This window comes from Mustela nigripes, chromosome 2, assembly GCF_022355385.1.
Source record: "Mustela nigripes isolate SB6536 chromosome 2, MUSNIG.SB6536, whole genome shotgun sequence".
NCBI classification, from domain to species: Eukaryota; Metazoa; Chordata; class Mammalia; order Carnivora; family Mustelidae; genus Mustela; species Mustela nigripes.
In genome coordinates, this window is record NC_081558.1 from 197,922,105 (window position 1) to 197,944,179 (window position 22,075).

General features: G+C 37.4%; 1 pseudogene; it reads right to left on the reverse strand.

Annotated features, from left to right (window-relative positions):
* Positions 1–1,880: 1,880 nt before the first annotated feature.
* On the reverse strand, positions 1,881–15,015 carry LOC132010627 (coiled-coil domain-containing protein 34-like; annotated as a pseudogene).
* Positions 15,016–22,075: the final 7,060 nt, after the last annotated feature.

The window sequence follows — 22,075 nt, forward strand, 5'->3', positions numbered from 1 at the left end:
ATAACTAAATAAATAAATAAATAAGGAAAAATACTGATTTAAATAGTCCTAGAAATACCAGATTTTCCCTTTTAGTCTAACGAAATATAAATGACACGTTGGAGTATGATTTGTAAGCTGTTAAAAATGTTTTTAGGTCAAGCTATCATGTAAAAATTCACGAGTCCTCACATAAGACAATATTGGAGAGCATAATGGGAGTTCTTCTGAGAGCCACCCTGAGGTTTTATTTTACTAGTCAGGCCACAGAAGTATAAAGAGGTTACTTAGTGCTTTGCTTATGATTTTTTGCTCTCAAAAGATATTGCATTTTAACTTTAGATCACTGACCCTTTTATTGTACCTTTCATTTCTATTTCCATTGAAGAACAGAGTAAGAAACATTAACTTGCAATTTTCTCTAAAGTGATTTTGTTTTGCATGTGCATGCAGTATATTTTAAAGTAGAATACTAGACGTTCCAACAATGTATAAACTAATTGTACCCAGGTAATTAAATAATTTACACTTTTTTGCAATTTAAAAAATATCTTAAGCATTTAACAGAACAGTTCCATTGGTAGAAACTTAACTTAAATATTCACATATATAAACACTGTTTCAAGTAAACCTGAGTGTTCACAGCAGTGTAACTACAACAGGAATATAATTATTCTAAACACTTTCTAGCAGAGAAGTAAAGGAACACTTGAATATATATATAATGAAATAATAAAATGCTATGTGGCCATAAAATAATGAAAACATGAATATGTTAGTAATATATTATAAATGTCAGTAAATATCTCTATTAATTTTATCTGATATAATAAGGTGAATAGGATAATTTGTTTTAGAATTTTCTAATGTTAAATGTGAATGTCCATTTATTAGTCAGGCCACAGTAGTATAAATTTTATACTTTATTTATTTATATGTTAAATTAAGTTTTGAATTTGAAATTATCTTCAAGCTACTTTTCATTATTGTTATTTTACTCAATATTCATTAATATATCTAAAAATATACAAATTGATCATGTTTAACTGTTTCTTATTTTTTCTATCAATACTGAAAATAAAAATAAAAATATTACTGTTTAAAATTAATAGTTAATATACTGTGTGACAGATTTATGCTCCTTGTTTAGGAAACATTACTTTACAAGGCCTTTTATCTTACCTACTAAAGCTTATTACAGTTAATGGCAAAAGATTTGTAGGGTGATCTAAAGAGTTATTAAAGAAAATATTTAAGTCAACCGAGCGAGTGAAAACTTGCACACAGAATAGAATTATCTCAATTTTCTCATATCAAATTTCAGAATTAACACAGTTTGTGCAAAAATTAATTTATTAATATTTTTAAGTAGAACATTTAATAAAACACCAACATGTAACATTCAATAAAGCATGGACATATGTATTCAAACAAGTATGTCTTTATATTCAGTGGATTTTTTTTTAACACAACATAAACTGTCTGTTTTATTGGTATTACAGTGTAGTTTTGATACAAGCTAAATATAAACACAATCGTTAGATATTCAGTCACTTATCCTATGAAACAATATGCCAAGATCAAGCTTAAAGCACTTTTAAAAATGAAAATATCTAAAACACCTTCCTCAATTAACTCCAAGAACAACATACACAAATGCCAAAATTTTCAACTTGCTCATAATCACATCAAATGTTGAGGGGCTGACTGAACAGTGAAAAATGATGCTAAGTTTAAAATTAGCTCCAGGTAAAAGCATTTCCCACATCCACTGTCTTTGTATTCTGCACTGAGTTCCAAGGTAAAGACAGCTTCCCACTCTCCGCATCACCAGAGGCTATGAGTTCCTTGGCTGACATTCACAGACCTTTTCATCCTCTTTCCTCAAGGTCCTCAGCTTTTTAGAAGGAGACATATGGATGGGTTTCCATGGAATGGTTTATAAAATACTGGTTCTCAATTAAAATTCTGTGTTTTCCATTGGCATAACCATAGCTCTCTGCAGCCAGACAAGGTTTATTTTTTGAATTTTCCAACCACTCCTTAAACTTTCTTTCTGCTATTTCCTTTTTTCCCTGTAATTCACCTTACCATTATTTTTCCTTTTCCTTTTCTTCTTATCATGTTTTCCAACATTTTTTCTTCAACCATTCTTGATATTTTTCTTTTGCCTTTTCTTGCAAATGTTTCTTCACCAGTTCCTCTACTGTGTTTTCTTCCATTTCTTTATTAATTTTTGTTCCCTTTTTCTTTTCTGTTCATTCTTTTCCTGAACCCATTCCTTGTACGTTTCTTTAGCAATTACCTTTCTATCTTTTTTTTTCATAGTCTTCTATTTCTTTCCTATTTCCTAGTTGTTTTAATTCTTCCAGAGCTTTCTGTTGCAGACAGTCACATTCTTTTTCTTTCCCAACAAACCGCACTTCCCATGGAGTTAGGCAGCTTTTTGGTAGGTGCTCCTGTTTCTGTTCTTGGTTGCCTTCTGATTCAACCACACAGGAGCAATTCTGTACCTCCACTGCTCTCAGACTCGCCACCTTAGCTTCTGAATGATGAGCATCTTCATCCACATCTTCCTCAGCCTCCCCTGGCCATTGCTGTAGTCAAACAAGATGCTCTAGTGGCTGAGGGGAGACAGTATCCACAGGTGGATTTGCTGTAGTCCAGCAGCAGTGACCACAAGCAGAGTATCACCATTGCCAGCCCCTGCCCCTGCATGCCTGCCATGAGGACCTGGACATGCAGTCACCAAGGACAGACAGCACATAAGATGGAGGCAAATCAGCCTCCCATGACTGGTCAGCCCATATTGGGCCCATCAAGTTCAAACCAATGGTGTCTTAATTAGAATGATAAGTAGATTTTTCACAATCATGGCTAAATGGAATTGTCACCACAATTGTCATCTAAATGACTAGCTTTACCTTGAAGTTGTTATTTTGGTGCCTACTTTCCCCTCAAGATTTTTCCAAAAACCTATTATAAACTGGACAACATCTCATGGAGAAAGAATTAAAATTGGAAACTTTCTTTTGTCTCTATAAGTTATCAAATATAACAAATGTCAAAAACAAACTCATTAATTAAGTGCATTGTAATTAAAATCACCTATAATCTCTCCTGTATACTATGAATGAGGTCTCAAGACGTATGGGTAAGAAAGCCCCATTTTACAAAGACTGCTTTGATATTGACTAGTGTTTTGTGTAACAGTGGAAAGATATAATCATTGTACATCTCAGTTTTTTAAAATCTGAGTTTTTGAAACTTTATTTATGATTGTATGTGTGTCTTTGTTCTTTTATTTTTCTAATTTTTTTCTGCATAATATAATTCTACCACTTCCTTTTTAAATTATTTTGTTGCATTTGAACATACACTTTATATTTTATTTTTGGCCTTTATCCTTCTCTTTGTCATTTGAATACCTAAAATTCATATTTTGTGAAACTTCTGAATTTCAATTTTTATTTTGTTGCCAAAAAATGTGGTTTTATTTCCCTCTATTTTTCCCATTGCTTGGTTCTCACTTTCAGTATAGATCTAGAATTTTAAGTCAAAATTAGAATTTATGATAATATTGCAATATCAACTTTTGATAGTAATTATTATTTAATAAGAATTGATTAAAATACATTTCAATATTGGTCTTACATTCTAACACTACCTTTATGGATTTGTTATCATTCTTGTTTTCCTGGTTGCTGTTTAATTTTTTAGTTGTATAAGTGTTAGTTATAATCTAACTTATTGTGTCATAAAAATTATTTTATTTAGTACAAATAAGAAGACAGTGGTAAAACCTCACTACCTAAGGGGAAGAAAGAAAACCTCAAGTACACAAGGAAAAGATGATTATATAATACAGTTCATGGGGTATTCCATCAACAATAAAATATATAGAAGATGGCATAGCAATTATTTCAGTGCTGAGGGAAGTAATTTTGAATGTAGTAGTAGACATGCAATCAAATGTTCATTCATATCAGAAGAAAACAATGTAATTTTTATAACATAAGACATTCCATCAAGGGAAAGAAATTTTGGCATTTGATTTGATGATGTTGAGAGAAGCCATAGTTAATTTTAAGGATATCTATATAGATTGTTAGAGAAGATGGCGGAGAAGTAGCAGGCTGAGACTACTTCAGCTGGCCGGAGATCAGCTAGATAGCTTATCTAAAGATTGCAAACACCTGAAAATCCATCAGCAGATCGAAGAGAAGAAGAACAGCAATTCTGGAAACAGAAAATCAACCACTTTTTGAAAGGTAGGACCGGCAGAGAAGTGAATCCAAAGCGACGGGAAGATAGACCCCGGGGGGAGGGGCCGGCTCCCGGCAAGCGGCGGAGCAACAGCGCACAAAATCGGGACTTTTAAAAGTCTGTTCCGCTGAGGGACATCGCTCCAGAGGCTAAACCGGGGTGAAGCCCACGCGGGGTCAGTGTGGGCTCAGGTCCCGCAGGGTCACAGAAGGATCGGGGTGTCTGAGTGTCGCAGAGCTTGCGGGTATTGGAACGGGAAAGCCGGCTACAGAGACAGAGCCGACAGTAAGCTCACAGCTCCGTGTTACCTTGAACCGGTCGCAGGCTCGGTGAGCTCGGAGCGCGGCCGGAGGTCAGGCAGACGGGAGTAACTGGGCGCTGTTCTCTGAGGGCGCACTGAGGAGTGGGGCCCCGGGCTCTCGGCTCCTCCAGGCCGGAGACCAGGAGGCCACCATTTGTATTCCCGTCCTCCAGAACTCTATGGAAAGTGCTCATGGAACAAAAGCTCCTGAAAGCAAACCCGAGCGGATTACTCACCCCGGTCCCTATTAAGGACGGTGCAATTCTGCCTGGAGCAAAGACACTTGAGAATCACTACAATAGGCCCCTCCCCCAGAAGATCAACAAGAAATCCAGCGAGACCAAGTTCACCTACCAAAGAGTGAGGTTTCAATACCAAGGAGAGCAGCAGAATTCCAGAGGAGGAGAAAGCAAAGCACGGAACTCATAGCTTTTTCCCTGTGATTTCTTTTTACTCTTGCAGTTAATTTGATTTTTTTCTTTTTCATTTTTGTTTTTTTTTCTCACCTTCTGGTAAATTTTTTTTTAACTTTTACCTTTTCTTTTTTGACATTTTTTAACTAGTTTATCCAATATATATATATTTTTTCTATTTTATATTTTTCTTATTTGTTTTCCTTTTTTGATTCTTTTCTTTTCTTTTTTTTCTTTTTTCTTTCTTTTTTTTTTTTTCTTTCTTCCTTTTTGAACCTCTTTTTACCCCTTTCTACCCCCTCACGATTTGGGATCTCTTATAATTTGGTTAAAGCATATTTTCCTGGGGTTGTTGCCACCCTTTTAGTATTTTACTTGCTCCTTCATATACTCTTATCTGGACAAAATGATAAGACGGAAAAATTCAACACAAAAAAAAGAACAAGAGGCAGTACCGAAGGCTAGGGACCTAATCAATACAGACATTGGTAATATGTCAGATCTAGAGTTCAGAATGACAATTCTCAAGGTTCTAGCGGGGCTCGAAAAAGGCATGGAAGATATTAGAGAAACCCTCTCGAGAGATATAAAAGCCCTTTCTGGAGAAATAAAAGAACTAAAATCTAACCAAGTTGAAATCAAAAAAGCTATTAATGAGGTGCAAACAAAAATGGAGGCTCTCACTGCTAGGATAAATGAGGCTGAAGAAAGAATTAGTGATATAGAAGACCAAATGACAGAGAATAAAGAAGCTCAGCAAAAGAGGGACAAACAGCTACTGGACCACGAGGGGAGAATTCGAGAGATAAGTGACACCATAAGACGAAACAACATTAGAATAATTGGGATTCCAGAAGAAGAAGAAAGTGAGAGGGGAGCAGAAGGTATACTGGAGAGAATTATTGGGGAGAATTTCCCCAATATGGCAAAGGGAACGAGCATCAAAATTCAGGAGGTTCAGAGAATGCCCCTCAAAATCAATAAGAATAGGACCACACCCCGTCACCTAATAGTAAAATTTACAAGTCTCAGTGACAAAGAGAAAATCCTGAAAGCAGCCCGGGAAAAGAAGTCTGTAACATACAATGGTAAAAATATTAGATTGGCAGCTGACTTATCCACAGAGACCTGGCAGGCCAGAAAGAGCTGGCATGATATTTTCAGAGCACTAAACGAGAAAAACATGCAGCCAAGAATACTATATCCAGCTAGGCTATCATTGAAAATAGAAGGAGAGATTAAAAGCTTCCAGGACAAACAACAACTGAAAGAATTTGCAAATACCAAACCAGCTCTACAGGAAATATTGAAAGGGGTCCTCTAAGCAAAGAGAGAGCCTACAAGTGGTAGATCAGAAAGGAACAGAGACCATATACAGTAACAGTCACCTTACAGGCAATACAATGGCACTAAATTCATATCTCTCAATAGTTACCCTGAATGTGAATGGACTAAATGCCCCTGTCAAAAGACACAGGGTATCAGAATGGATAAAAAAACAAAACCCATCTATATGTTGCCTCCAAGAAACACATTTTAAGCCCGAAGACACCTCCAGAATTAAAGTGAGGGGGTGGAAAAGAATTTACCATGCTAATGGACATCAGAAGAAAGCAGGAGTGGCAATCCTTATATCATATCAATTAGATTTTAAGCCAAAGACTATAATAAGAGATGAGGAAGGACACTATATCATACTCAAAGGGTCTGTCCAACAAGAAGATTTAACAATTTTAAATATCTATGCCCCCAACGTGGGAGCAGCCAACTATATAAACCAATTAATAACAAAATCAAAGAAACACATCAACAATAATACAATAATAGTAGGGGACTTTAACACTCCCCTCACTGAAATGGACAGGTCATCCAAGCAAAAGATCAGCAAGGAAATAAAGGCCTTAAATGACACACTGGACCAGATGGACATCACAGATATATTCAGAATATTTCATCCCAAAGCAACAGAATACACATTCTTCTCTAGTGCACATGGAACATTCTCCAGAATAGATCACATCCTCGGTCCTAAATCAGGACTCAACCGGTATCAAAAGATTGGGATCATTCCCTGCATATTTTCAGACCACAATGCTCTAAAGCTAGAACTCAACCACAAAAGGAAGTTTGGAAAGAACCCAAATACATGGAGACTAAACAGTATCCTTCTAAAGAATTAATGGGTCAACCGGGAAATTAAAGAAGAATTGAAAAAAATCATGGAAACAAATGATAATGAAAATACAACGGTTCAAAATCTGTGGGACACAACAAAGGCAGTCCTGAGAGGAAAATATATAGCGGTACAAGCCTTTCTCAAGAAACAAGAAAGGTCTCAGGTACACAACCTAACCCTACACCTAAAGGAGCTGGAGAAAGAACAAGAAAGAAACCCCAAGCCCAGCAGGAGAAGAGAAATCATAAAGATCAGAGCAGAAATCAATGAAATAGAAACCAAAAAAAAACAATAGAACAAATCAACAAAACTAGGAGCTGGTTCTTTGAAAGAATTAATAAAATTGATAAACCCCTGGCCCGACTTATCAAAAAGAAAAGAGAAAGGACCCAAATAAATAAAATCATGAATGAAAGAGGAGAGATCACAACTAACACCAAAGAAATAGAAACTATTATAAGAACATACTATGAGCAACTCTACGGCAATAAATTTGACAATCTGGAAGAAATGGATGCATTCCTAGAAACATATAAACTACCGCAACTGAACCAGGAAGAAATAGAAAGCCTGAACAGACCCATAACCAGTAAGGAGATTGAAACAGTCATTAAAAATCTCCAAACAAACAAAAGCCCAGGGCCAGACGGCTTCCCGGGGGAATTCTACCAAACATTTAAAGAAGAACTAATTCCTATTCTCCTGAAACTGTTCCAAAAAATAGAAATGGAAGGAAAACTTCCAAACTCATTTTATGAGGCCAGCATCACCTTGATCCCAAAACCAGACAAGGATCCCACCAAAAAAGAGAGCTATAGACCGATATCCTTGATGAACACAGATGCGAAAATACTCAACAAAATACTAGCCAATAGGATTCAACAGTACATTAAAAAGATTATTCACCACGACCAAGTGGGATTTATTCCAGGGCTGCAAGGTTGGTTCAACATCCGCAAATCAGTCAATGTGATACAACACATCAATAAAAGAAAGAACAAGAACCATATGATACTCTCAATAGATGCTGAAAAAGCATTTGACAAAGTACAACATCCCTTCCTGATCAAAACTCTTCAAAGTGTAGGGATAGAGGGCACATACCTCAATATCATCAAACCCACCGCAAATATCATTGTCAATGGAGAAAAACTGAAAGCTTTTCCGCTAAGGTCAGGAACACGGCAGGGATGTCCATTATCACCACCGCTATTCAATATAGTACTAGAGGTCCTAGCCTCAGCAGTCAGACAACAAAAGGAAATTAAAGGCATCCAAATCGGCAAAGAAGAAGTCAAATTATCACTCTTCGCAGATGATATGATACTATATGTGGAAAACCCAAAAGACTCCACTCCAAAACTGCTAGAACTTATACAGGAATTCAGTAAAGTATCAGGATATAAAATCAATGCACAGAAATCAGTTGCATTTCTCTACACCAACAGCAAGACAGAAGAAAGAGAAATTAAGGAGTCAATCCCATTTACAATTGCACCCAAAACCATAAGATACCTAGGAATAAACCTAATTAAAGAGGCACAGTATCAATACTCAGAAAACTATAAAGTACTCATGAAAGATATTGAGGAAGACACAAAGAAATGGAAAAATGTTCCATGCTCCTGGATTGGAAGAATAAATATTGTGAAAATGTCTATTCTACCTAAAGCAATCTACACATTTAATGCAATTCCTATCAAAGTACCATCCATCTTTTTCAAAGAAATGGAACAAATAATTCTAAAATTTATATGGAACCAGAAAAGACCTCGAATAGCCAAAGGGATATTGAAAAAGAAAGCCAACGTTGGTGGCATCACAATTCCGGACTTCAAGCTCTATTACAAAGCTGTCATCATCAAGACAGCATGGTACTGGCACTATAACAGACACATAGATCAATGGAACAGAATAGAGAGCCCAGAAATAGACCTTCAACTCTACGGTCAACTAATCTTCGACAAAGCAGGAACGAATGTCCAATGGAAAAAAGACAGCCTCTTCAATAAATCGTGCTGGGAAAATTGGACAGCCACATGCTGAGAAATGAAATTGGACCATTTCCTTACACGACACACAAAAATAGACTCAAAATGAATGAAGGACCTCAATGTGCGAAAGGAATCCATCAAAATCCTTGAGGAGAACACAGGCAGCAACCTCTTCGACCTCAGCCGCAGCAACATCTTCCTAGGAACAACGCCAAAGGCAAGGGAAGCAAGGGCAAAAATGAACTATTGGGATTTCATCAAGATCAAAAGCTTTTGCACAGCAAAGGAAACAGTTAACAAAATCAAAAGACAACTGACAGAATGGGAGAAGATATTTGCAAACGACATATCAGATAAAGGACTAGTGTCCAGAATCTATAAAGAACTTAGCAAACTCAATACCCAAAGAACAAATAATCCAATCAAGAAATGGGCAGAAGACATGAACAGACATTTCTGCAAAGAAGACATCCAGATGGCGAACAGACACATGAAAAAGTGCTCCATATCACTCGGCATCAGGGAAATACAAATCAAAACCACAATGAGATATCACCTCACACCAGTCAGAATGGATAAAATCAACAAGTCAGGAAATGACAGATGCTGGCGAGGATGCGGAGAAAGGGGAACCCTCCTACACTGTTGGTGGGAATGCAAGCTGGTGCAGCCACTCTGGAAAACAGCATGGAGGTTCCTCAAAATGTTGAAAATAGAACTGCCCTATGACCCAGCAATTGCACTATTGGGTATTTACCCTAAAGATACAAATGTAGTGATCCAAAGGGACACATGCACCCGAATGTTTATAGCAGCAATGTCCACAATAGCCAAACTATGGAAAGAACCTAGATGTCCATCAACAGATGAATGGATCAAGAAGATGTGGTATATATACACAATGGAATACTATGCAGCCATCAAAAGAAATGAAATCTTGCCATTTGCAACAACATGGATGGAACTAGAGCGTATCATGCTTAGCGAAATAAGTCAAGCAGAGAAAGACAACTTTCATATGATCTCCCTGATATGAGGAAGTGGTGATGCAACATGGGGGCTTAAGTGGGTAGGAGAAGAATCAATGAAACAAGATGGGATTGGGAGGGAGACAAACCATAAGTGACTCTTAATCTCACAAAACAAACTGAGGGTTGCTGGGGGGAGGGGGTTTGGGAGAAGGGGGTGGGATTATGGACATTGGGGAGGGTATGTGCTTTGGTGAGTGCTGTGAAGTGTGTAAACCTGGTGATTCACAGACCTGTACCCCTGGGGATAAAAATATATGTTTATAAAAAAAAAAGGATATCTATATAAAGCTTATTTTGCATAAATGAATAAGTCAATATTTTTATGCCATACTTCTTCCCTTTGTTACTTTTCTATGTCCCCTGACACCCCAGAGAAGAAATCATAGCATTAAGTAGTAAAGCTAATAAAAATAACTAAAATATTGCATCATGTAAAAAATTTTTCCAAATAAAATTTCCAAGTAGAAAGACTAAACTAAGTCACCAAGCTCATGGATGAGCTAAAATCTCTGAAGAAATTATTTAAAAATTGCCAAACAAAAGATAAATACACTCCATAACAGAAGCAATTTGGCTTATGATGCATAAAAGTTTATCAATTATTATTATTTCTAATTTATGGAAACTAAATCGTAACCCACAAGTTACTTCTGGTTTTGATCTTTCATCATTATTATGTGGTAATAATAACAAGAATCAATACAAATTTCAAGAATTAATACAAATCAATACAAATACAATATTTAAATCGAAAACTTTTTCTGTATGATAGGACTACATAGTTAATTAAAATTATGTGTATATATTCACTCATTATGTGATAGTGTTATATTTAGAAATCTGATATAAAAATACCTTACTCTCCAGGACTTGTCTAGTTGCTGAGTAATATTACACATATATGTGTGTATGCACACACACACACACACAAGTGCTTCTAACTTACTAAAGCTTTTTATCTAGTTGGGAAGAACAAATTTTGGTTAGGAAAAACATGAGTAGTGTCAGGGTGAAGAAAGAATTGTTGCATATTTAGAAAAAATCTAATAAATTAATTTTTAAGTAATTAAACAGGAAAATAGAATTTTTTAAGAGTTTTTTTTAAACATTGGAATTGAAGAAATGAGATCAGAAGCATTTTATCTTGATGAAGCCCCCAAAGTTTATTTTGCCTTTGGAGAAATATCTTGAAAGAAGTTGCTGTGGCCAGTATTGAAGAGGTTACTGCCTATGTTCTCCTCTAGGATTCTGATGGATTCCTGTCTCACTTTGAGGTCTTCTATCCATTTCAAGTTTATCTTTGTGTATGGTGTAAGAGAATGTTGATGCCCCTAGTTTTGCTTTTCTTCTTCAACATTTCCTTAGCAACTTGGGGTCTCTTCTGGTTCCATACAAATTTTAGGATTGTTTGTTCTAGCTCTTTGAAAAATGCTTGCAGAATTTTGATAGCAATGGCATTGAATGTATAGATGGTTCTAGGCAGGATAGACATTATAACAATGTTTATTCTTCAGATCCATGAGCATGGGATGGTCTTCCACCTTTTTGTGTCTTCTTCAGTTCCTTTCATGAGTGTTCTGTAGTTCTTGGAGTACAGATCCTTTACCTCTTTGGTTAGGTTTACTCACAGTTATCTGATGGTTATTGTTGCTATAGTAAATGGAATCAATTGTCTAATTTCCCTTTCTATTTTTTCATTGTTAGTGTATAAGACAGCAACTCATTTGTATACATTGATTTTTTATCCTGCCACATTATTGAATTGCTGTATGAGTTCTAGTAGTTTGGGGGTGGAGTTTTTTGGGTTTTCCATAAAAAAGTATCATGTCATCTGAGAAGAGAGTTTTACTTCTTCTTTGGTAATTTGAATACATTTTATTTCTTTTTGTTGTCTGATTGCTGTTTCTAGGACTTATAGTACTATGTTGAATAATGGTGGTGAGAGTGGACATCCTTGTCATGTTCCTGATCTCAAAGGGAAGGCTGTTAACTTTTCCCCATTGAGGATTATAGTTGCTGTGTGTTTTTCATAGATAGATTTTATGAAGTTAAGGAATGTTCCCTGTATCCTTATACTTTGAATCATTTTAATCTGGAATGGATGCTGTATCTTGTCAGTTGGTTTTTCTGTAGCAATTGAGAGGACCATGTGGTTCATCTCTCTTGTCTTATTGATTTGCTCTATCTCATTGATTGATTTGTGAATGTTGAACCACCCTTGCATCCCATGGACAAATCCTACCTGGTCATGGTTGATAATCTTTTTTAAAGTACTGTTAGATCCTATTAGCTAGCATCTTGTTGAGAATCTTGGCATCCATATTTATTGTGGGTATTGGTCTGAATTCTCCTTTTTGGTGGGGTTTTTGCCTGGACTGAGATCAGGGTAATGCTGGCTTCATACAAAGAGTCTGGAAGTTTTTCTTCTGTTTCTATCTTTTGAAACAGCTTCAGGAGAATAGGTATTATTTCTTCTTTGAATGTTTGGTAGAATTCTCCTGGGAATCCATCAGGTCCTGGGCTCTTGTTTTTTGGGAGGTTTTTGATCACTGCTTCAATCTTGTTACTAGATATTGTCTATTCAGGATGTCAATTTCTTCCTGATTCAGTTTTGGAAGTTTATTGATTTCTAGAAATGCATCCATTTCATCTAGGTTGCTTAACTTATTGGCATATAACAATTGATAATAATTTCTGAAGTTTGTTTTAATTTCCTTGGTGTTAGTCATGATCTCTCCCTTTTCATTCATAATTTCATTAATTTGAGTCCTCTCTCTTTTCTTTAGGATTAGTTTGGCCAATTGTTTATTGATCTTATTGATTCTTTCAAAAAAAGTTTCTGGTTTAATTGATGTATTCTACTAGTTTCTCTCTCATTGATTGCTGCTCTAATCTTGATCATTTTCCTTCTTGTGTGTGTGTTTTTGTTGGCTTAATTTGTTGTTAATTCTTCAGTTCCATAAGGTGTAAAGACAGCTGGTGTATTCTGGATTTTTTATTTTATTTATTTATTTATTTATTGAGGGAGGATTTGATGGATATGGATTTTCCCCTTAGACCCACCTTTGTCATCCCCATAGATTTTGGACCAAAGCATCTTCACTTTCATTGGTTTCCGTGATTTGTTTATGTTTTTCTTTGTTTTCCTGGTAATCCAAACATTCTTAAGCAGGGTGGTCTTTATCTCCAAGTGTTTGAATTCCTTTCAAACATTTTCTTGTGGTTGAGTTCCAGTTTCAAAGCATTGTGGTCTGAGAATATGCAGGGAATAATCTCAATCTTTTGGTATCAGTTGAGCCCTGATTTGTAACCCAGTATGTGGTCTGTTCTGAAGAAAGTTCCATGTGACCTTGAGAAGAATGAGTATTCTTTTGTTTTAGGGTGGAATGTTCTGTGTATATCTACAAGGTTCATCTGGGTCAATGTGTCATTCAATGCTCTCATTTCTTTATTGATTTTCTGCTTGGATGATCTGTCTATTACTGAGAATAGCATGTTAAGATCTCTTGCTGCTATTTATATCAGTATGGCCCTTTATCTTGATGAACAGTTGTCTTATGTAGTTGGCTTCTCCTGTATTGGGGGCATAAATATTTACAACTTGTAGATCTTCTTGGTGGATAGTCCCTTTAAAAATGATGTAGTATCATCCTTCTTTATCTCTGACTACAGTCTTTACTTTAAAATCTAATTTATCTGATATGAGAATAGCTACCCCAGCTTTCTTTTGAGGGCCATTTGGCATGAAAGATGCTTCTCCACCTCTTCATTTTCAGGGTGGATGCAGCCTTATGTTTCAAATGGTTCTCTTGTAGACAACATATGAACGGGTCCTGTTGTTTTATTGAATCTGCAATGCTGTGCTGTTTTATGGGAGCTTTTAGGTTGTTCATGACTGATTATTGAAAGATACTTTTTTTTCTTTTCTTTCTTTATTATTTTTTAAGATTTTATTTGACAGACAGAGATCACAAGTAGGCAGAGAGGCAGGCAGAGGGAGAGGAGAAAGCAGGCTCCCCACTGAGCAGAGAACCCAATGCAGGGCTCAATCCAAGGACCCAAGGATCATGACCCACGCTGAAGGCAGAGGCTTTAACCCACTGAGCCACCCAGGCTCCCCTGAAAGTTACATTTTTATTGACATCATGTTGCCTGTGAAGTCCATGTTTCTATAGATGGACTCTGAAAATTTCTGTTCTATGATACTCTTGGGTTCTTTCCTCTTACCCCTCGCCCCGCCAAATATTTCTTGTAGTGCTGGCTTGGTGGTCACATACTTTTTTTTTTTTAAGATTTAATTTATTTGATAGAGAGAGAGATCACAAGTAGGCAGAGAGGCAGGCAGAGAGAGAGAGAGGGGAGGAAGCAGGCTCCCTGAGGAGCAGAAAGTCCTCTGCAGGGCTTGATCTCAGGACCTTGGGATCATGACCTGAGCCAAAGGCAGAGGCTTTAACCCACTGAGCCACCCAGATGCCCCATGGTCACATACTCTTTTAAACCTTGTCAGTTTTGGAAGCTGGCAAGTTTTGGAAGTTTATCTTTACATCTATTTTGAATGCCAGGATATATGCTGGAAAAAGTATTCTTGGCTGTATGTTGTTCTCATGTAATGCCCTGGATATGTCTTGCCAGCTGTTTTTGGCTTGCCAGGTTTCTGTGGGCAGGTCTGATGTCATTCTGATGGACCTTCCTCTGTACAAAGGAATCTCTTCCCCCTTACTGTTCTCAAAAGCTCTTGTCTAAAATTATTCTTCATCAGTCTTGCAATCAAGAGCCTTGAGGTCTTTCTAGATTTGTTCATCTTAAGGGGTGCTCCTTCTACCTGTAGGACACTAATGCTTATTCCATTCCCCATACTGGGAAAACTTTCATGTAGAATTTGTTCAACTGTATCTTCAATTCTTCTTTCTTTCTCCTCCCCCTCAGGAATCCCAATAATTCTGACATTGGAATGTTTCATGGCGTCATTTATTTCCCCAATTCTGTTTTCACGCCTTTTGTTCCAGGCCTCCTCCTGATCCTTTTTCTCTATCAGTTTGTCCTCTAGATCACTAATTCTATCTTCTGCCTTGATTACCTTAGCTGTTAACATATTTAGATTAGATAGGATCTCAGTGGTAGCATTTTTACCTTCTTCCTGGGTAGCTTTCACTTCCACCCTTAGTGATTCCAATTCCTGGATAATTGTTACCCAGAATTCCCTTTCTGATATACTGTTTATGTCCCTATATAATAGTTGTGATGGAGAGGCCTCAATATCTGTATTTTTTCTCTGTTGGGTGTTCCTCCCCTAGACATTCTGATGAGAGGTAGTTGAGGGGATGTTTAGCTGAATATATCAACCACAATCTGGCCAGGTGAACCCTGGAAAGCTTTGGACCATTTGGAAGTCACTACCAAAAAGAAAGAAGAAAGAAAAAAAAAAGAGAGAGAGAGAGAGAGAGAGAGGGAAGGGAGAGAGAGAAAAGAGAGAAGACCCAGCCAGAATGCACCCTGAAAGTAAGATTTATAAGGTATACAAACAAAAAATGAACAAATAACTAACAAAAGTAAATGACAAGAAAAAGAGAAAACCCAGCCAAAATGAACCCAGATGATATGATTTATATAATATCAGAACAAAAAACAAATACACAGAAACACTGACAAAAGAAAAAGATGGGATGCTGGTTATAAGTCCTTGATGTGGGCAAGGAAAGTTACTTTGATTCTTCCTGGGTGTATCTTGTTATCTTTCTTAATGGAGTCAGCTTTCCAGAGATAAAGGGAGATTAAAACTGGTTTATATTTAGTAGGGGTAATATTAATTAGGGAAAGAGGTTTACCTTGAAGCTTGTATCTGTATGTATATTAAAAGAAATAGAAAAGAAAAAGAAAAACACAAGTATATGTATGAGAAAAATTCAAGTTAAACATGTTATTATGGGATATATTGTATTAAACCTCTAGTTGTAATGGTAAGTAGGTTAAAAAATTTAAAAAGAACAAGAATAGTAAGATTGAATTAAAACAGAAGTTGTATCTATGAAATATACAGTTTTTAGGATATTAATGGGAGCTTAATATCTTGCTTTCCCCTGATGTTGGGGTTTTACAGTTTTATGGGGACTCTGTGGTGGTTGTCCTCTCATTCTTTGGCTGGCTTGCAGGGGGAGGGTCCTGCTGCGTTTTTGTTTTTCAGTCTGTCTTGCTTAGGTTGAGTCTTCCAGTCCCCTATCAAGGGACCAGGTTCTGTGGAAACCATTTTTTTAGGCTTTTGTTCTCTGGAGGTTTTTGTCCTTTGACAGTTTTTTGTACCTTTTTGGAGGTTTAAGGAAAAGCTAACTAACCGAGTCCTCAGTCTCAGAGAGAAGCCTCAGTCTGCTCCCCTCTGGGTGATCCAGAACACACAAACTCCCCCTCTGCAAACTCTTTTGAGCTGTGCAACCTCTCACTGTCAGAGCATGTCCCCAGCCACCATCTTAGGGGTCACCCGAAGAACCTGCTTGTCTCTGTACCCCCATACCACTAAAACCATAAGTGACATTGGTTCACAGAGCCTGCTTCTGGTGGCTGCCTTTGCCTGGACTGCTGTCTGGAGTAGTTCCTTCAAGTCTGGGCTGGGAGTGTCCAGACTCCTGGCCAGCCTTAGAGACTGCTGGCTAGAGCCCCCAGGGAGAACTCTTAGGCTCAGGTGGGGAGCACGGTTCAGACTGGTTGCACAGTGAGCACAGAGTGTAAAAGGCTGTGGTTCTAGAGAGTCCCATCAGACTCCATCATGCAGGGAGGTGGGAGTGTGACCCAGCTGAGCGGTGGTGCAAGCCGCATAACCCTGGGGTCCTGGGGACCGGGAACTGGAGTCTCCACTGCTGTACTCTCTATGGCATGGGTGGTCACCAGAGTGGCTGTTCTGGGTCTGTGGGCTTAGGCCCCTACCTGTGCCCTCCCAATTCCACCAGCTGCCCTTTAAGATATTTTGCTCTCTTTGAGTGCTTTTAACTAGACTCCAAATTAATGCTAGTTCCCAATCACAGGGCACTTTCGTATTGGGGTATTACTTTCCAATGCTTTGCTTTGGTAGCTCCCTCCCCTTTCTGTTTATCCTCCAATATCAGTTTGATCATACCCAGTACACTTTACTCTCCACTGGTGTCTTCTGCCCCATAGGGATAAAGAAGTGTATATAATCCAATATCTCAGGCTGGTTTCATGGGTGTTCAGAATGATCTGGTAGATAATCAGCTCACTTTAGTTGACTGGCTGAAACAGGGTCTCCTACTTCTCTGCCATCTTGCCCCTCCTCCTCCTAAGGTGTAATTTAAATGGTAACTAATATGGAGAAATTGCATTGGACATGAAGATTAAAGAAACTGAAGATTCAGGTAATTGTTTATATTCAGAGGCATCAACACCTCCCATGGTTGATGAAGCTGAGAGTATAGAAAGAAATACTGAGTTAAGCACCACTTAAATCAAGGTAAAATACAGGTGGGGGATCTTAAGCATCTGAATGCAGCAAACCTGACAGTGTAAAACATAAGCATCATTGTTGTTTTGTGGATATGCTTTATTTTATATCATGTTGCATTTACAATCTTTTTATATCTATTTTGTGCCAGTACCATGCTGTCTTGGTGATCACAGCTTTATAATAAAGCTTGAAATCAGGCAATATGATGCCCCAAGCTTTGTTTTTCTTTTTCAACATTTCCTTAGCAATTTGGAGTCTTTTCTGGTTCCATACAGAATTTTAAGATTGTTTGTTCCAACACTTTGAAGAATGCCTGAGGAATAGGAGAAGATATTCACAAATGACACTACAGACAAAGGCCTGATAACCAAAATCTATAAGGTACTCCTCACACTCAACACTCAAAAAGCAGATCACCACATCAAAAAATGGACAGAAGACATACAAATGGCTAAAAAAATGTTCATCATCATTACCCATCAGAGAGATTCAAATTAAAACCACACTGAGATACTATCTTACACCAGTTAGAATGGCCAAAATTAACAAGACAGGAAACAACAGGTGTCGGAGCAGATGTGAAGAAAGGGGCACCCTTTTACACTTTTGGTGGGAATGCAAGTTGTTGCAGCCACTTTGGAAAATAGTTTGAAGATTCCTTTAGAAATTAAAAATAGAGCTACCTTATGACCCTGCAATTACACTACTTGGTATTTACCCCAAAGATACAGATGTAGTGAAAATAAAGGAGATCTGTACCCTAATGTTCATGGCAGCAATGGCCACAATCGCCAAACTGTGGAAAGAGCCAAAATGCCCTTCAACAAACAAATGGATAAAGAAGGTATGATCCATATATACAATGGAATATTATATCTCCATCAGAAAGGATGAATACCCAACTTTTGTATCGACATGGACAGAACTGGAAGAGATTATGCTGAGTGAAATAAGTCAAGCAAAAAGTCAATTATCATATAGTTCACTTACTTGTGGAGCATAAGGAGTACATGGCATGGAGGACATTAGGAGAATTAAAGGAAAAGTGAATTGGGGAAATCAGAGGAGACAAAACATGAGAGACAGTGGACTTTAAGAAACAAACTGAGGGTTTTGGAAGGGAAGGGGGTGGGAAGATGGGTGAGCCTGGTGGTGGGTATTTTGGAAGACACATATTGCATGGAGCACTGGGTGTGGTGCATAAACAATAAATCTTGGACACTGAAAAATAAAATAAAATTTAGAAAAAGGGAATAAGATCAAGGGGTATAGAATTTAAGTGAAGACTAGCTTAAGGATTCATTGATACAGTCTTTGTAAAATCTAAGTAAACTTTTGTTGGAAAACTTTTTAAGAACAGAATAAACATTGCTATAAAAGAAGTTCTTTCAGGGGTGCCTGGGTGGCTCAGTGGGTTAAAACCTCTACCTTCGGATTGGGTCATGGTCCTGGGGTCCTGGGATCAAGCCCCACATCGGGCTCTCTGTTCTGCGGGGAGCCTGCTTCCTCCTCTCTTTCTGCCTGCCTCTCTGCCTACTTGTGGTCTCTGTCTGTCAAATAAATAAATAAATATCTTTTATCTTTCAAAATATTTTTATCATTCATGAAGGCTAAGACACTTGGAATTTGACTTAACTTACAAGTGAAACAATGAGTTTGGTAGGAGCCTATATACAAAGGGAGTCAAGGAATATTTAGAGTGTTTAGCTTTTTTTTCTTTTTTAATCAAGGTCTTCTGGCAAATTAGTATGGGAGGACTTAAACTGAGTTTCTCGTATTGCCTAATCTAAGGTATATTCTACAACAATTCATTATTTTAATATTCAGTCACTGTTTTGGTTTGCTATGGATGTTGCCAATCACAAGTAATACTCTAGAAGAATTTACACATTTGGAATATGTAATTCTAAAATTACACATAAGCCAGTTACATTGAAGACTATAATAACATATATAGTAAACAAAATAAAAAAAGCAAAAAAAAAAAAAAAAAAAAAAATAAAATTTAGAAAACAAAAAAAAAAAAGCAAAAAAAAAAAAAAAAAGCAAATTGACATTTGGGACCCACGAGAATATTGAGTGATTTAATTGTACCATGAAAACTGTCAATAATTCACTTCTCACTGATGTAATAATTGAAATTTATATATATACTTATTTATAAGAAAATTGAAAAAATATTTAATGTATTCCCTGGAGCCTAGGTTGGTTTATGACTGTTACCAAGGACTTCTGGTTTCAGCTCCGATATTTGAAAAGCCTGGACATCCACAGAGCTTCCAAGGGCTGTGAGTAAGATCCTTACAAGTAAAAATAAAACAAACTGAATTCAACAACTTTATGTGGACCCATCAAATAACTGAGGTCACGGGCGCCTGGGTGGCTCAGTGGGTTAAAGCCTCTGCCTTTGGCTTAGGTCATGATCTCAGGGTCCTGGGATTGAGCCCCACATTGGGCTCTCTGCTAGGCAGGGGGCCTGCTTCTCTCTCTCTCTCTCTCTCTCTCTCTCTCTGCCTGCCTTTCTGCCTGCTTGTGATCGCTCTCTCTGAGTCAAATAAACAAAATATATTAAAAAAAAATAACTGAGTTCGAAGGCCAAATTCCACCCCAAATTCTGGAGAGATGGACCAATCCAGAGATTGATCGCCAACAACTACATAGCTGGATTAGAAGCCTCTAAAGTCATAAGCAGGTAAGAATTGTTAAATAATAATTTTAATGAGGTGCTAGAAGTTGAGAATAGAATAGATTAAGATTGAGATTCACCAGGGAACTGACACATCAGAGGGTCCCACAGAATTTTGTAGAATTTTACCGCCAGGAACCTTATTTAGATTCTCTTTACGAAGATTTGAGAATGATCCTTGTATGCTTCTGGCAAGAAGAGGGAAAGACAAATCCTTGTGAATATGTCCAATGATTTTTTGATTATAAAAGTCTAATGCCCAGGGAGCAAACCATTATTGGTGCATTGTCCCAGAGACTTAGGCATTCCTTTCTTTCCAGGTCTCTCCAGTATTCCCTCACTAAAGAGAGGAAGAAGTTATCCTAGAGACAACACTGGTAAATTTAGTCACAACCAGAGATACAGGCCTACTAAAAGACCACAAGTTAATTGGAAAATCACATAATGCACCCATCCTCACACATTACTCCAATATCAACAGGGCTACAATGTAATAATAGTGAATTATACCTGGAAAAGCTGCAGGGCAGAAACTCTTGGAGAACCAAAAAGGAAAGCCAGAAGTCAAGAGGGGAGACAAAATCAAGGCACCAGAGGAATCTGAAGCTACCAATGGCTCAAGCAAGTCCTAAACAGAAGCGAACATATTGCCAACAGATGACTGGTTTTCTATTCTTTTCTTTTTTTCCAAAGACTTTTTATTTGTTTATTTGACAGAGATAGATCACAAGTAGGCAGAGAGAGGAGGGATAGCAGGCTCCCCACTCAGCAGAGAGCCTGATGCAGGGCTGGATCCCAGGACCCTGAGACCGTGACCTGACCTGAAGGTGGAGGCTTGACACACTGAGTCAAGCAGGCATCCCTGAAGACTGGTTTCCAACAACAACAAAAACAACAACAAAAATAGAAGATAAGCCAAAGGCAAACAAACAGACAAACAAAAAGACACCGCATGAAGAGATAAAGCATTAGGGCCAAACTTAGACATAATATAGACATTTTATTTGTTAGTAGAGAATTTAAAATAACTATGTATAATATATTAAGGTCTAATGGAAAAAAATGCATTGATATTATAAGAAGATTGAAACTTAAGAAAGAATTTTTAAAACATGCAAAAAAACCCACAGTGTATCAGTTTGACTAGGTATGATACCTAGTTTTTTGTTCAAACACTAATACAGATGTTGCTGTAAAGTTGTTTTGTAGATGTAATTAAAATCTGCAACCCATTGACTGTGTATAAAGGAGATCATTCTTGAAAATGTTAAGGGCCTCATTTCAATTGAAAACCTTAGAAGCGGAAACTGAGTTTCTGAGAGAAGGAATTCTGATATAAAAAAGCAACACTGAGGTGTGCATTGTTATATCAGTAGGTTAAGTGTCTGCCTTTGGCTCAGGTTATAATTGCAGGACCCTGGGATTGAGCTGTGTGGGGCTCCCTGCTCAGCAGGGAGTCTACTTCTGCTTCTCCCTTTGCCCCTCTCCACACCCCTGCTTATGTATAATTTCTTTCTCCCTCTCTCAAATAAATAAAGAAATAAATAAGACTGTACTACTGAAATTCTGTTTGAGTTTCCCCTGACCAACCTGCCTTACATATTCTGCACTTAAGACTACACTATTAAGTCCTGTAGGAGTTTCCAGCCAGTCCCTCTTCTATAGAGATTAGACCCACCAAATTCAACCCAACTCTTAAAACTCCAATCTTTCTTTCCTTTTGCCTTTGATAGAAAGATTGATCCCACTGGTTCTGTTTGTCTGGAAAATCCTGACTGC